The sequence below is a fragment of the Triturus cristatus genome, chromosome 3_1 (genome assembly GCF_964204655.1).
Source record: "Triturus cristatus chromosome 3_1, aTriCri1.1, whole genome shotgun sequence".
In the NCBI taxonomy this organism is placed as follows: Eukaryota; Metazoa; Chordata; class Amphibia; order Caudata; family Salamandridae; genus Triturus; species Triturus cristatus.
Genome location: NC_140583.1, coordinates 655824210 through 655841316, shown reverse-complemented (window position 1 = coordinate 655841316; position 17107 = coordinate 655824210). Strand labels below are relative to the sequence as shown.

At 43.0% G+C, this 17107-nt stretch overlaps 1 protein-coding gene and 1 pseudogene across 1 annotated transcript in view; one reads left to right on the top strand and one right to left on the bottom strand.

Annotated features, from left to right (window-relative positions):
* FRMD5 (FERM domain containing 5) overlaps positions 1–17107 on the bottom strand; it is a 493627-nt gene that overhangs the window by 448761 nt on the left and 27759 nt on the right. The window lies entirely within an intron of this gene.
* The window catches only part of LOC146860752 (receptor expression-enhancing protein 5 pseudogene), a 31886-nt pseudogene continuing 17506 nt past the window's right edge, over positions 2728–17107 (top strand).

Below are 17107 nucleotides of genomic sequence, written 5' to 3'. Positions count from 1 at the left end.
CATTAACCTGTTGTCATGGTCTGACTGATCTCTCCCCATAATAAGAATGTCATCTTGGAAAATCAGCAATTTTTTGACCCCTTTGAACATTTCATGCATTAGTCTTTGGAATAGCGCCGCTGCCGACGCCAATCCAAAGGGTACTCTTTTGAACCTGAAACAACCGAAAGGTGAAATAAAGGTGGTGAGGTGCTTACTTTCCGGATGCAAGGGTACCTGGTGATAGGCAGCAGCCAAGTCTATAGTGGAAAATACTGTCATGTTCTTTGTGAGAGACAACATCTCGTTTATTCTTGGAAGGGGATATTGGTCTACAAGAATGTTCTTATTCAAGTCGCGCAAATCAATACATAACCGCAATTTTCCGTTGGACCTTCTTGCGACCACCAAAGGTGCGACCCATTCTGAAGACTCCGTTGGTTCAATTATGTCCGCTTCCATGAGTTTATTAATTTCGCTCTTCACTTCCTCTCTTAATGTCATTGGGATGTGCCTGACTTTGTGCACACAAGGCACGGCATCCTCTTTGAGTTTTATCCTATGTTGGAATCCCTTAAGTTTACCAACTTTTCCATTGAAAACCTTGGGGAACCTGTTGACAAAGTTACTGCCTCTTATGTCTTCTTGTTGCATGACTAACACAGGTTCATCACTGTTTGGGTTCAGAGTAATACCCAGTTTTCCTTGGTCCCTCCAACCAAGCACCGAAGGCCCTGTTACAGCTACATACAACTTGCTCGAAGTTTTTCTCTCTTTGAATGTAAAAGGGAGTTCCTTGTAACCCATGAGTTCAATAGGTTCCCCTGTGAACGTTTTTAACGTGATATCAGGTTTCTCTAAGTGTTTACCTAACTTGGTTTTAAATTTTTCTCTCCATACATCCTTGTTAACTATTGTGCACGGTGAACCAGAATCAGCCACAATCTCAATACTTATTCCACCAATATCGACTAAGCAAACTGGTTTTTTCTTTTTGCAATCCCCGTTTTCCTCACTTCCAGTAGCTTCAGTCACATTTAATACGCATAAGTTGTATTCTGAGTCATCCGATGAGTTCCGTTCTCCTTCCTCCTCATCTTCGACAAATTTCACTTTTTCTTTTATCTTTCTTTTGCAAGCCTTCTGGTAGTGACCTACGAGTCCGCATTGTGTACATTTGTTATTTAGTGCTGGACATTTCCAATCATTAGCCAAATGTTTACTGCTACCACATCTGTAACACTTCAACTGATCATACTTCCTTTCTTCTCCTCTAAAAGTTTGACCTCCTTTTCCTTGGTATTTATTTACATTTTTGCTCCTACTTATTTTTGCGACCACTCCTGGATCTTCTGCTTTGCACTTACTCTCATTAATCACTTCCTTTGCACAACGTCCTGTCAATTCTGCCTTTTTGACAATTTCAATGACTTGTAGAAGAGGTTTCTCTCCTTTTGCCCATAATGCGTCCTGAATATTTGAATTAGCAGCGCACATCACAATTTGGTCTCTGATCAGGTCATCATGCATGTTTTCAAATTTACATGAAAGTGCCAATTCTTTTAAAGCAGATACATAGTCATCTATGCTTTCCTCTTTTCCTTGTTTCCTTCTATAGAACTTGTATCTGTGTACCGCCACACAGACAGTTGGCTTATAATAATTATCAAGATCCTCCATTGCCTCATCGTACACATTTCTTTCATTTCCTTCCCTCACTTTTTTACTAATACTGTTATACACTGTGAGTCCACCAGCACCCAAACAGTGTAACAAATTTTTTTTCCTTTCCTCCTGTTTTAATGGTTCATCTTCCTTATCAAAAGTTGTTATGTAATTGCAAAAATACTCCTTCCACTCCTTCCATTGAACAGGAGGTGCCCCTTTTCCTTTCAAAAATGCCTCTGGTGGCTGTAGGTTATACACATTCCCTGACGCCATTGAATACTTTTACACAGATTAAATTATAAATATTAAGTGAAGGCAGAGGCTAATGTTAAAATATTCCTCAGTTTTTTTTTTTTAAATTCACAAAACGGATACTTTCTCTCACCTGAGCATATAAAACTTGGCTTTCCTTGCTTCTTCTTTCCTATTCCCCAAATTGCATACAAGGGCAGACTCAGGTTAAAGCTCAGTTCAATACGCTCGAAAATACGAGTCTCTGTTTACTTTACTCGAAAATGGCTTCACGCACACTTCCTCTTGCGTGCCATGCGTAGAAAAGCTAGAGCGTTGACTTCATCTGCCAGGATGGCGTCGCTTTGTATTGCGTCACACGGCGCTCCCTGTCACCGCTCACTACAACATCTGAGGAGAATCCGTTTCGTAGCAACAGCCAAACCACACTAGGTGATTCCTTCACACATTGCCGGTTCCTCACCTTGAACACATGAGTTGTTCCTTCCTTTTTTTTCACTTATACGTTGTTTATCTGGTTTACAACAGCTGATAGTAATCGCCAACCAATGTTTTTTTTTTTTTCCGCAGACACGCCGTACCGACTTTGTTTTGTGTCACTTCATCCTCATGCATCCGATTCCATTTCGACTGCTCATAGCTTCTTTATCGGTCCCGTGTCATATTCCTTTTGGTTCTCCTTAATGTTCACTTTACTCATTCAAATTCCTCCTTTGCTTCCTCTCAACACAACGGAGCAATTTCTTCTTATAATAATTATTCACTTTTTTTTTTCAACACGCCGTAGGTTCTGTGCCGTCCGAGTTCCTTGTCGCCAAAATTGTAAAGATGACACCTCCACGTAACAGTGTAGAAGTAGTTTATTCCTCAATAAGACGGCACTCACAGGAGAACCACTATGCGGTGCGCACAGCTGCAACTGTCAATAATAACCGCCCCAACTGTAAAACAGAACGTCAGCTGTCAACATTCCAGCTGACGTGAGCAGGCTCGCGCGAGGAAGGGTAGCGCGCGAGGCAGGGGAGGGGAGGAGCATGGGAAGCAGGAAGAAATAAGGTAAACACAACACAAGTAGATGGTAAATAAGATGTTAAGTAAATGTATTGTAGCTGTAGTGTAGCCCCACAAGGAGCAGTCTCCATGCTGCTTAGCCTGCAATCTTCAGCTGACACACAACAGATCTCCAAGCAACCCATGCATTCATGACATCATCAAACAGTCTACACTCAACCAGGCTGAACAGGGAAGAAGTGTCAGAGAAAGAAGAAGAGAAATAACATTACAACAGTAGCAAAGGCAAACCATACTGGGAAGGAATTCTATCCTGAGATGCAATGGCTTATTACCTACCTACTCATCGCATGCCTTGGTATATAAGGACAATAACTTCTATAGGCAAATGACACTCAACTCTATTTAAAAGTATCTTCAAGTGATATTGATTTTCTGGCCTTAAGCCTACAAAAAATCTAATTGTGAATGAGTTACCATCACCTCAAACTGAACCCTTCTAAGATAAAATTCCTACTGCTCTCTCTGACTGCTCAACTCCAATTCAATCATGGCGAAACGCCCTTAACTAAGTGCCAACCTTCCATCAATGACTACAAGATACTTGGATTTCCTACTAGACAAGAATCTCAACCTAAAAACTCATATCAGTCACACGACAAAAAGAGCAATCCTACAAAGCAGACAGCTCCGTAGTATCAAACATTTTTTTCAAGCCAAAGACTTACATCTGCTATTCAGCATTTAGTTAGTTGAGTTAGTCCATACACACAGTGGGGCTCTATTTGGTTCTGATGCTATATAAAACTGCGCCCAAAAAGTAACTGGTGCTAATGTAAAGCGCTCCACTACATTTGGTGGTGTCGGTGCTATATAAAACTGCACAAAAAAACATAAATCACTGTATTGGTCTGGTGCACAGCAGTGAAAAACATCGGCAACCACATTAAAAGGACTACTTTTGCCATGGACACTAAGGGGCAGGCAGACCTTGATAACATCGAGACTCAGCCTGGCTCCTTTGAAGAGAATTCAAGTTAAGCAACAATGGCACACGGACACACTTCACCGGTGAATGTGGAACAAGTAAGAAAGTGTCCAGATGGCAGAAATTTGAAGAAATAGAGTCACACTATTTCAAGTGAAAAACAACAAGATGAGATGCGAACAGTTCAGTTCACACGGGAGAACCGTGACTAGGCAATTACAGCAGAAGACACAGGTACTTTTGAAGTTCTGACATGCCCTGTGATAGCGCATATCTGATTCCCTTGAGGTCTGATTTTCCACCAATAAAACCATTGCCAAACGACCACATATGGTGTAAACATGCGCACACGTCTAGTACCCACATGCGTGGAAATTAATAGAGACTACATATGTGGCAAGTAATAGCACCTGTGCACACATTCTCCAATCAACACATCAGCTAAACACTAACTGGATATTAAAAAAGAGAACACCACCACTCACTAGAACGAAACAGACTACAATGGGGATTTAAAGCAGTGACGGGATCAGGGGAAGGGGGTGATTAGTGGACAGGGCAAGCACCGGGAGGTGCAAGGCACAAGCAGAGACGATCAGGATGAAGGTGGGGGAAACGGAAAGCAGCAATGAAGGGAAAAGCAGTGACAGGGACGGGATGATCTGTGGACGGAGTATTAAGGTGAGTGGGAGGAGACAGAGCAGGTAAAAGAACAAGGACTGTGTAGAGTGGAGAAAAATAAAGAAAAAAGTAGGTCCTGAAAATACGGGAGCAGTGGATGTTTACAAGCACTTGGTCTATGCTCTGGTGGGAGGACTAAACACAAGAAGAGGTATGACCATGTATGCCAGGGACAAATGGTGATAAGGAAAATAAGACAGACATTGGAGCAAACAAATAGGAAGCCTGTGGGAGGGCTGAAGCCCACAGATTAAACACAACCTGTCTCCTCACTGTCTAGCCAAGACTTAAAAACATAGTATTAAGATACTTGGAACAGGCGCCTTAATATTTACTTATTCACATGTTTTAGAGCAAACGTAAATGTGTCACAGCAAGTCACAACATCATGATAAGAAATGTTGAGTTATTTTACTGTGATAAACATGTATTTGGTATTTATGATGTCTCATTTGTGTCTTTTTGCTTTCATAGGAATGAACTGTTGTTCCATTTGGCAACGGGATATCAAACACTAAATGAAAGCAAGCATTGCATAGCCAACAGGTCTCACCGTTGAGACCTACTAGCTTTGCCAATGGTTTTGGCAATATGTTACTGTATATACATTGCATATTTTATGTAAGTAAAGACTTTGGATTTGATAACATTTGTAAACTTGCTTCGCTTTACTACAATTCTGTATTGCAATTGAAATTTACTTTACAAAGTATTGGCAAAACTAAAAGATCTCAGCTCTAAAAGGCTGAGCTATTGGGTTTTCTAGTGCTTGTATGGTACATGAGGGCCGAGTTGCATTTAGGCATCTGGTTTAGTTTTGAATATGGGAGGGTGTTCATAATGGCGCACAGTTGAGAGTTCTGGAGCTGGTGTTAAAGTCAATGTGAGTCAGTGGGCCACAGCAGTGCCCAGATAACATGCTCATCCAATACATAGCCTCTCTCCAACATAGTGATGCCAAGATAAGTACTATTTATAATTACCAATTCTAATTATTTACAACAAAATCATGTTTGTACTCATTTCATTTAAACTGCTAATGCACTCACAAAACCAATAGGTCTGACTTGTTTTAGGCCAAGGTTGTTGTGTGATGTTTGGATGCAATAGGAGAAGACTGGCCATGAGGCACCTAAATGCTTCCTGCAGCATGGTGTGCAAGGCACAGGATTGTAGACAGGTCATGTTTTTAAGCCACGTCCTTAATTACTACACCGCTTTTAGAGTCCCCCCACTTTTTTCATCCCACTTAAAGCACTGCGGTCTATAGTAGGCTTTTTCTGACAGACAGCTAAAAGCTGCATCATTGGCAAAAACTTAAAATTGGGATATGGTAAAAAAAGTTCGTCCTTGGTGTCAAATTTAAACGTGGTGAGCAGAGACAAGGAGGGACCGCTTTGCTCCTCTGCTGCATTATATGCAGAGACTCTGAGAGGGTAAGAGCACAGTTGGTGTTACATGTCCAAGGAAGGGAACTGCACTTAAATGAAAGAAAGCAGAGGGCCTGACCTCCTGCACTATGTAACTCCAGGCCATGATTTTAGTTCTTTGGGCTCTTTATGCCGCTCTCCCCCTTTAGAAGTGGAGCTGCAGTATTTGTTCCCAGCGAAGTTGATCCAAAAATCACATAGGTAATTGTTTCGCTGGCGAAGCAGATACTGATAGTCCCAGCTTCTCACTGAGTCAAGCGCAAAGAGAAAAACACAGGTAAAAGACAGCAATGTACAGCCCAGGGGAGGATGTGGAAGGGGAAGCAATATGGAGGGTGGAAGCCAGAATCACAGAAGATAGGGTCATGGAAGAACAGGAGGACGGAGGGACGGGAACAACACAGAGGACGGGCGCGAAGCAACACAGGGGCACGGTTGGGGGGAGCAACACTTGAGTGAGCGTGGAGGAAAGCACACAAACAGGGGAGAGAGCAATGTGGAGAGGAGAATAAAAGTAAACTTGCAAGAGAGCAACATAAGTGGGTGGGGAAAAACATACAGGCAAGAGATCACACAACACTAAGGGCAGAGGGGAGAAAAGAAGCACACCAGGGAGACAGTTGGAAAATCCATGCACTCTCATGGTGGGTTTCAAGAAAAAGAAAAAAGTAGCACCTAAAATATGAAGAGTTGAGGAACACAAGTAATCCATCCATGCTCCAGGGGAGGGTCAAATACACGAAGAAAAAGCCCACACACGCTAACGAAAAATAAGCAAGAAAATGAGTGACAATGAGGCACACCAATACTAATCCACTGTAAGCTAACAACATCTTGAAACTGACAGTGCATGTGCATCTATACAAAATAAAGGTGGATTATACCATGTGCAAGCAGGCACTGATATGCCTATGTGTAGGAGCACTCTGTACAGACTGTTTTTGTTGCTATCAGCCCCAGTGGGCCACCAATGAAATCAGCATAAATTGCGCAAGTATGTAAGAAATCTGTTCTTTCCTGAAACATTGTGCTTGCATAGCTTGCTATCTCTGAAAAGTAAAGCAATTCTACATACCAGGTCTCAGTCATTCTTCATATGTTATATACAGAAAAAAGCCATGAATATGTCAGGCACCGTTAACTAAACTTAAAGGGTTGCGAGTTTGACGCAAATATACATTAATCTACTGTGGAAGCTAATATTTCATCAGAATTGAGCACCATATTCGGAGTTCCTTTTCCGTGCATCTAATTCTGAAGCGGTAGTATCAGCAAAGTACTTCCTCCCACACCAGTTTCTATCAGCCTTTACACACCTTGCACCTCTCCCCTTCAGAACAGTTTAAATGCTGGTTATTTACCATTCGCTGACTAAGGAGGAAATACATAAAGAGGTGGAATTATCCGAGAAGCTGCCCCTGCCAGATACGGGTAATCCGGAGGACCTGAAATATTCAAAGCCTCTTACTGAAGGCAGCACACATCTCCCGGATCCGCAGTGTGGACATTATTTTTTCTCGCTTTTTAATCCTTACTGTCGGCATCAAAGCTTCTGAGCACAAACCACCCAGGTCTTCCAGAGAGTATTTCGGCAAAGACTCTCTAAAGTACTAAAGTACAGACCATTCAGGACCGACTAGAGCGTGTGACTAGGACTCATTGGCACAGTCAGTGAACACACAGGAACCCCAAGCACAGGATGTTAGCTCGCAGGACTTCCACGCGCAGCATCCAAGCACCCAGGAATCCTCCACGCAGATCTTACAGAACCCGTGAGTGGAGCCTGGGAGCATTTAGGAGCTTGTGAGCAACCACTGCACCCAAGCACAGCCTGCCATGACTTACGAGCATAGCCTCTAAGCCCAGAGCCAAAACTCTTGGCCGAGACTTTGAGAACCTAAGACTCTTGGCACAGTCTGTGAGCACCAACTGCACCGGAGCACAGCCTGTGAGTATCCACAACTCAAAAGCACAGACCATGCAGAACTCCTGAGTAGAATATGGAGCATCCAGGTCTCTTAAACACAGCATGAGTATCCAAGACTGCACAGATTTCAGAACTCCTGAGTGCAATCTCTAGGCACATATACAGGGCTACTGGGTACAACACATGGGCTCCCAGGAGTCCTGGGTACAGCCTGCGAGTACACAGGCGTTACAAGTACAGCTTTTCAGTACCCAGGACTCATAAACGCAGCCCATTCGAGACTCCTGAGCAGAGCACATTAGCACCTAGAACTAGTAAATACAGCCTAATAGCACATATAACTACTGGCCAAAGCCTTCAGCACCCACTGCATGTGAGTAAATACCACCAACAGCCTTCAACACAGTCGATCACAAGATACTTCTAGAATCCCTCCAAAAACAGATTGGAGTTGACGACCTGGTCCTGAAAGGGTTCACCTCCTATCTCCATAAAAGCTCTCAACTAATATAAATCAACAACACACCTTCAGACAGATCCACCATAACCAGGGGTTTCCCCTAAGGCTCAATCCTCTCAACTACAATTTTCAATATATACATAGAACCCCTCACCACCATACACAAGCAAGCAAACATCCTATCTCACCTATATGCTGACAACACCCAGATCTACCTGGAACTATCCTCACTAGGCGATGTATGAGGACTTAATTCCACTCTCATAAAAATCCAGAACTGGCTCTCACACAACCACCTGAAACTCAACCAAGATAAGACTGAACTCCTACTCCTATCCAACAATGGTCTGACCACCCGGGCCTAAGAGAGAAAAGTGAAAACACCACCAACAAAAAGCCCTCACCCACTCCTTCTCAGGCAAAGCATCCAAAATCTGGAACTCCCTCCCACTGCATATCAGGACAAGCCCTTCATTTGTGAGCTTCAAAAGACAATTTAAAGGTCTCCTCTTCAACCAACACTTCTGACCCTCCGACTTCAAACCCTAGCCCTCCATTGGACTCACTTGTTCTTCCCTCCACTGAACTCATCCCCACAAACTACTGTAACCTGACCCTGAATCAAACTTGTAGTCTACAATCAATGCACTCCAACTCTGTCTCGTCTATAGTCTTTGTCTTGGTTATGTAAAGTGCTCCGATTGCCATCACTATATAAAACTCTTCAAATAAATACATAATAAAACAATTCAGAACTCCATATAGAACAAGTGAGCACTCAAGTCTTTTAAGCATAGCCCATTATCAGAACTCCTGAACAGATACAGGTGAATACATGAGTCCTGGGAACAGCATGTGAGCTCACAGTATTCCTTGCAAAAGGAACAAATGATGGACGGATTGCTGAACAATGCAAACATTCACCCCCAGCCACAAAGATCTGGGTTTAATCCATCGTTCTTTTGCTCACCACGCCACCCCAGTTTGGACCCAGCCATATCCAAATCAGTCTTGACCCTATTCCTTATGAGAACAGTCCAGCCCAAACTGCCAAGCTAGGTCCTCCCTGGACCAGAAACAAGAATCCTGGGACCGGTTTTGGGGCATCACCCCTCATTAGCCAGGTTAGTTTGAATACAGAGGCACAATGAGCACCAAACCCATGCCTGGGTATACCCTTCCCACTTAGGGCAACAAATGCAAAAGGAACAAATGATGGACGGGGTGAATGTTTGCATTGTTCAGCATTCCGTCGATCATTTGTTCCTTTTGCATTTGTCGCCTTAAGTGGGAATGGTATACTCAGAACTGGGTCCAGTGCTCACTGTGCCACTGGATTCAAGCTAGCCTGGCTGATGAGGGGTGATGTCCCGAAACCGGCCCCAGGATGCTTGTTTCCGGTCCAGGCTACCTATCATACATTAGTAACTACAGATCAGATTGTTCCCCACCTCTATTCTCTACCTCTTCATTATCAGAGATTCTATCTCCTCAGGTTTAGATTCAATATAGCACAGATTTTGGTCTCCTACCCAAAAGCTGCCTACGGTGAAGCAGGTCTTGAGCTATGCCCCTGTGATTTTCAGTCAGACCAATCCATGTTCCAATATTTTTCTTTTTTTATGCTGTGCCAAGGAAACAGATTTTAATTCCATTATTAAGGTCCCTGAATATCAGAAAGTGAAGAACAGATCTATTTCATTTACAATTATCACAACCTGAGTAGGTCTGCATAGTGGTTCATAAATTTATATCGGCCACTGAAAGATTGAGGAATAATGGTGGGAAAGTAATGTTTTAATGGTGATCTATTTATTTAATTTGGTTTTCGTTTTTGTGATGAGTATTTGAGTGTGAAGCATGGAGCCAGCTTTTTCCCACTATTTTCTTCTAGTTTTAATATTGCCATTTTTTCTACTTTTATGTTTAAGTCACTTTGCGGGCCCAATATCCATAATGGAGTACTGGTTTGTTGTTGGCAAACAACTTTTTCATTGCACGTCACTTTAGAAATTATTATATGCAATTCAATGTTCTATTGATTCAATCTATTTTTAGTCTTTGTGACAAGTAACGGAGTGTGAAACATGGGGGCTGCATTATCAACATCGTGAAGGAACTCTCCAGCACCAACGACTTCCCACCATCGCAAGACCTGTGCGACTCCCTTGCCACATCCTTCCATCGCAAGATCGCAGACATCCACGACAGCTTCAACAACCTGACCGCCCGACAGCCACCGACACCTCAGAACCCACGGCCACCACCCACATCGATCCCCTGCTCACCTGGACCAACAGAAAAATCATGAACACCATCCACTCCGGCTCTCCGTCAGATCCATGCCCACACCACATCTTCAACATAGCTAGCGCCACTATCGCACCCCATATCCGCAAGGCCATCAACATCTCCTTCAAGACCGCGACCTTCCCGGAGAGCTGGAAGCATGCTGAGATCAACACCTTACTCAAGAAACCCAAGGCGGATCCGAGGGACCTCAAGAACTTCCGGCCCATCTCCCTGCTCCCGTTACCGGCGAAGGTCATCGAGAAGACCGTCAACAGACAACTGACCAGCTACCTCGAGGAGAACAACATCCTGGACGTGTCCCAGTCCGGGGTCCGCAGCAACCACAGTACCGAAACTGCCCTCATCGCCGCCACCGATTACATCAGGGCCCTGCTGGACAACGGCGAAATCGCGGCACTCATCCTCCTGGACCTATCAGCCGCCTTCGACACTGTCTGCCACCACACCCAACGCACATGCTTCCACAACACAGGGATCCAAGACAAGGCTCTGAATGGACCACATCTTTCCTTTCCGCAGAACCCAGAGCATCCGCCTCCCCCCTTTCCGTTCCGAAGCCTCCGAGATCATCTGCGGTGTACCCCAAGAATCATCCCTCAGCCCGACATTGTTCAACGTCTACATGGCACCACTCACCCACGTCGCCCGACTGCATGGCCTCAACATCATCTCTTACGCCGAAGACAACCAGCTGATCCTCTCCCTCACCAAGGACCCCCTCACTGCCAAAACCAACCTCCACGAAGGAATGAAGGCCGTCGCCGAGTGGTTGAAGTACAGCCATCTGAAACTGAACTCGGACAAGACGGAGGTCCTCATCCTCGGCTCCACCCCCTCAGCCTGGGACGACTCCTGGTGGCCGACCGCACTGGGAGCAGCACGACACCCACCGACCACGCACGCAACCTGGGGTTTATCCTCAACTCAACACTCTCCATGACCAAGCAAGTCAACGCCGTCTCGTCCTTCTGCTTCAACACACTCAGCATGCTCCACAAGATCTACAGGTGGATCCCCACCGAAACAAGAAGAACGGTCATCCAGGCCCTCATCAGCAGCAGGCTGGACTACGGAAACGCTCTCTACGCAAGAGCCTTGGCCAAACTCCTTACACGACTACAACGCATACAGAACGCCTCTGCACGCCTGATCCTCGACATCCCTCGCCACAGCCACATCACAGCCAACCTGAGAGACCTGCACTGGCTTCCTGTCAACAAGAGGATCACCAGTGGCGTAACGTAAGTTGAAGGGGCCCCCCCTGCAAGGTACAAAGAGGGGGCCCCCTCCGGATTTAATCCGGAGCTCTCCCACGTGAGTACAGTGCTAAGGGGGCCCCCTGCAGCTCGGGGGGCCCCCCGCATGTGGAGGATGCGGGGGCTTGTGTTACGCCCCTGAGGATCACCTTCAAGCTCCTCACCCACACACACACAAAGCATTCCACAACACCGGACCGGCATACGTCAACAGACGACTCACCTTCTACACCCCGAACCGCCAGCTCCACTCCACCGACCTCGCCCTCGCCACCGTCTCCCGCATCCGAAGAACGACCATCGGCGGCAGATCGTTCTCCCACCTCGCCGCAAGACCTGGAACACCCTTCCCATCCTCCTACGGCAGACCCAGGACCTACTAACCGTCAGGAGGCTACTCAAGACCTGGTTACTCTAGCAGTAGCTGTAGCAGCAACCCTTCCCCCAGCGCCTTGAGACCCTCACGGGTGAGTAGTGCGCTTTACAAATGCTCTGAATGATTGGTTGATTTATTATTAGCCACTATTTCTTTCTAGTTTTAATATTGTAAAAAACATTTTATGCACAAGTCACTTTATGGACCCAATTTTTAGAATGGAGTACCTGTTTGTTTTAGCAAGTATTTTTATATCGCTTTAGGAATTACTTTATGCAATTTTTCTGAAATTTTAATTGTTATGATTTATTTTTTGTACATTATTGGTTTTTATGCCATGCAGTCTTTTATGGTTTTACAAGCCGAATAAAGATTGAAATGATGAACCCAGGAATCTTCCTTGGTGCAAGTACTTTATTTTTCCATCCAATAATATTGGTAGCGGACGTGTTTCAGTGAAAGCCTTCAACAAGGCCAATACCGCCAAACAACTGTGAAAGTGATGAATACACAGTTCTTCTTTCATGTTCACGGAAAATCTAGAATGTTAACCCTGCATTTATTTTCTTCCATCCATGGGCACCATTTTAATCTCCTGCTGTAAAACAACCTTTTAAATAATTTATTCCCAAAATATCAGTTACAATGCTGCCACCAGGCTACTTCCAGGATTCCCCAAATTCAAATCAGTCTCTCAAACAATCCACAAACTACACTGGATGGCAGTCAGGAACCACATCAAGTTTAAGTCCCCCTGCATAGCCTACAAGGCACTGCATGATATTGGGCCGCAGTTCTTGAAAGAGGCATTTAAGTATTATGAACCCAGCAGGAAGCTGCACTCTTCCAGGGCCAAAAATATGGTGGTCCCATATTCAAAAGAGTGAACTTGGGAGGAAGACGCTTTATAACAGGCACGGATAAAATATTGAACCTTCGTCCTCCTCACATTAGAACCATGCCCAACTTACTATCATTTAGGAATGATCTAAAAACGAGGTTATTCTGTAACTAGTTGTTTGATCTTTTTCCTCTAGCAGAGCTAGTGCCAAGACACCTCCGGGTAATTGTGCGCTCAATAAATACTTTTAGCATAACATAACAAAGATTATTCAGTGCATGCATTTTTCCATCCTCGAATCCATTCATATTCAAATATGTACAATTCGGGTATAACAACTGTAATTACGTGTTTTTCCCATTATACTTGGTTAGATGTGTATGTATAAAAGCCGACCATCCTAACTTCCATCATCTGTGAACACCTTCATGTTTTTATTGGTACATATTACATTCAAATTAACATCTTAACAATTAATAATGCCTGCCCATCATTTTATGACTTTAATTCTATGCCTATTTAACTCATTTCTGTTGGTTAAGAGCAAAATGTAGTGGTTTAGAGCTTCTGCTCATGGGTGTGGGGTCATACACTATTCCACAGTCACCTATACAGGGGTATCCTCCATGTGTCTATGCTCATGTATCTATGTATATTTGGAATAAAAGATCGAAAAAAATAATAGGATGTCATAATTAAAACCCCTTAAAGTGCAAATGTTACTTATGTGCTCTCGATTGAAAGTCAAAGTGTTCTGTGTATAATATGATTATCCCTGATCTCCATAATATCCTATAACATAAGTCTCTTCTTGCAAGCTTCTATATCTCTGTTTGTAACATGGTGTTCCCATATAGTTGTATCACCTCGTTGCTAATTTCCAGATATTATATAATGTATTTCAAATAATTGGGTAAGACTGATTTTTTCATTATCCATGATATTGGTATAATGAAATCCTGGTCTAAGAGACGGATGGTGATCTTCACTTCTGTGTTCTTGGTGCTGTCACCCACAGCTACATCTTACTTTTATATATGAGAACATATGTCCATTTTGATCTCCTTTATAGTTAGGGACAACCATCCCTCACTTTAGCAATCTTATACATTTGGGCAGACATATAATAGATTACGATACATTTTCTTGAACACGTTACTCTTTCCAATAAAGTGTTAAGTGCAAAAGGTGAGAGTGATACAAACATATTAAAATGAAATCACAGCTGTAAAAAATCATTGTATTGTACAATTCATTAAGGATGTCACGAACTGCTTTTGTCTTTATACATATTTGCAAATAAAACATATTGAAAAACAAAAAATATTGAAAATCCTCTGAAGAGGATGTTAATCTATTGCTGTCTTTTAAGTAAGTGTCAGGAGTAGATTAAATTAAGAGCGTTTGAGATATGTACATGCATGCTTAAAAACAATCTAGTCTGAAGTTGGCAGGCATCTTATATGTAAATCACCAATAGTCATATGAGGATCTAGAGTTGAATGTTATTTAAAATCTGTCACTAACCTATCAGAAGATTACCGTAGATGAACCTTTATAGATGGATATGAAGTTCAGCATCCAAATTAGGTCTCAAAGGTCTTTCTGTGCCCAAAAAGAGGGTCATCTTCGATTTGCATCTTCATAATTCCAGTTCACGATTTCCACCTCGTGGATGTGGTTTGATGTACTTCATTCCATAATTTTGTAATCCAATATGATCCCCATTGTGTACCTCCCAAAAGTGTTTTCGCCAGAGGGTAGGTTCAATCCTGATTTTTAATAGCTTTCAGCTGTTGAAGGATCCTCACTTTAACATTATCAATGGTTCTTGCAACATATTTATTCTGCCATGTGCACTCCAGCATGTTTACGACATACTCAGAGTTGCATGTAATTCTTTCAGTGATGGTCTGCGCTCTTTCTTCAAATATCCTATATCCCTGTGTGTCAATACCATAGGAGCATGCTTTACATTTCCCACACTTTCAAAATCAATTGTTTTTATTGATCAACCAATTAATGTTAATGCCAACATTTTCAAACTGGGAAGTGGGAGATTTTGATAAAAAAATAGAATTGGAGGAATGCAATTTCCCCATATGCTTGCATTGAGACAAGGGACATTTTAGGAGGACATACCTAAAATAAAGTCATTTTGGCTTACAAAATCAGGAGTCTCCATTCTGAATTGGGTGGCATGTGTGATGTAAATATATACATACTACACAGAGGACTAAGAATGAGGAATTACCTCTGTGACTAGGGACGTAGTTGCAGTATTGGTTAAAGGATTAAGAATGGGAAATTACCATTGGGAACAGAGAAGCAGGTGCAGCAGTATGTAGAGGAATAAGAATGAGGAATTATTTATGGGACCAGAGAAGCAGCTGCTAGAGGAGTTAGAATGAGGAATTACCGATGGGACTAGAGAGGCAGCTACTAGCAGTGTGTAGAGGATTACAAATGCGGAATTACCATGTAGTATAATTATGCTGGGTAGTTTTGAATTGTGCACTGGTGAATTGTGTGGTGTGGTATTGTGTGTTACAGTTAATATGAAGTTATAATGAAGAAAGGTTGTGTTTGAAGGAAGGATATAGAGAGGAATGTTGGAAGAGAGTAAAAAGATACTATGTCAAGATGGATTTGAGGGTAGGAGGTAGGGTGGAAGAGATAGTGGAAGAGACGAACAGGGAAGAATAAAAATGAAAGGAGTTTGTGAGAGAAAAGAAGGAATTAGTGAATGAAAAAGACAGATTATGAGAAGAGGCGAGTGGGCTATGGGTGATGTAAGTAATATGGTGAAAACTACTGTGAAATATAGCGCTGCTGCTGTGTCATTATTTTATTTTTTTTAATTTATCTTGGAAGAGCAAAACAGCCCAAAAAACCGGAAGAAAGGCATAACCCGACTTTGCACGGTACATCTGTAATTACAGAACTAAAGAAAGGGACTGTAGAGGTACAGGTTTAGGTCAACCCTAGGGGCAGCGCGCATGCGCTGCGAGGCATGCTGTATTAGGGTATGCACTGGAAGCCCCGCACACTCTCCGCCCATATTTATATTTGGCTTGTGTCACTGTCCTTCGGAAATGCAGGCTTCTGATTGGTAAATAGGCTTGTTAGTCCCTCCTTGGCACCGCCTTGTCTGCATTTGTTACCGCCCATAACAACTGGATCTTTTACTTGTCTTGTTACACGGACTGCATTACAAGTGGGTGAGCCCTATTTTGTTTATTGACAGTATTGTGGACAAGGGCAGCCAATTTTCTTATACCGCTCTAAATTGTATGCTGAGTGGGCGCCTGCGCTCAGTTTACATTTTTTTTTTTATCAAATTGATTGTTGAGCGTGGCGCCCGCTTCAGGGACTCCAGGCTCTGTTTATTTATTTAATTTTAAAATGTAATACTGAGAGCAACGCCCGCTTCAGGGACAACGCGCTCGGTTTAAAAAATGTTTTATTTAGACTATTTTAATGAGCACGGTGCCCTCTTCAGGGACACCGCGATCTGCAATACAATAGGTATTGCTTTTGCAAAACTTTTAACTTTCGGTATTGTAAATGATAATGCCTTTTAATATTATAAAAAGCATTGCCATTTACAATGCCAATAGCTAAAAAACTCGCAATTGCGAGACCTATTGCATTGTAAATGCTTGTTTTTTAATGTATTTTGTTTGTTGTCGTGGAAGAGAGACATGCTGCCAGTATGCCAGCCGTTTGGAAAGCGTTCACACCTTATTGTAGTTTATGCAAGAAGGGTGCGAGAAGGAAGGTGTGAAAAAGTACTGAAGAATTTCTAATGTCGATGCATAGAGGTAAAGATCGTTATAGGGGCCTGCAAATGCGTCCCGTCTCTGACCGTAAACATTCAGTCAATTGCCCTTAATCAGAGGCTGGGAAGAATACCACAAATACG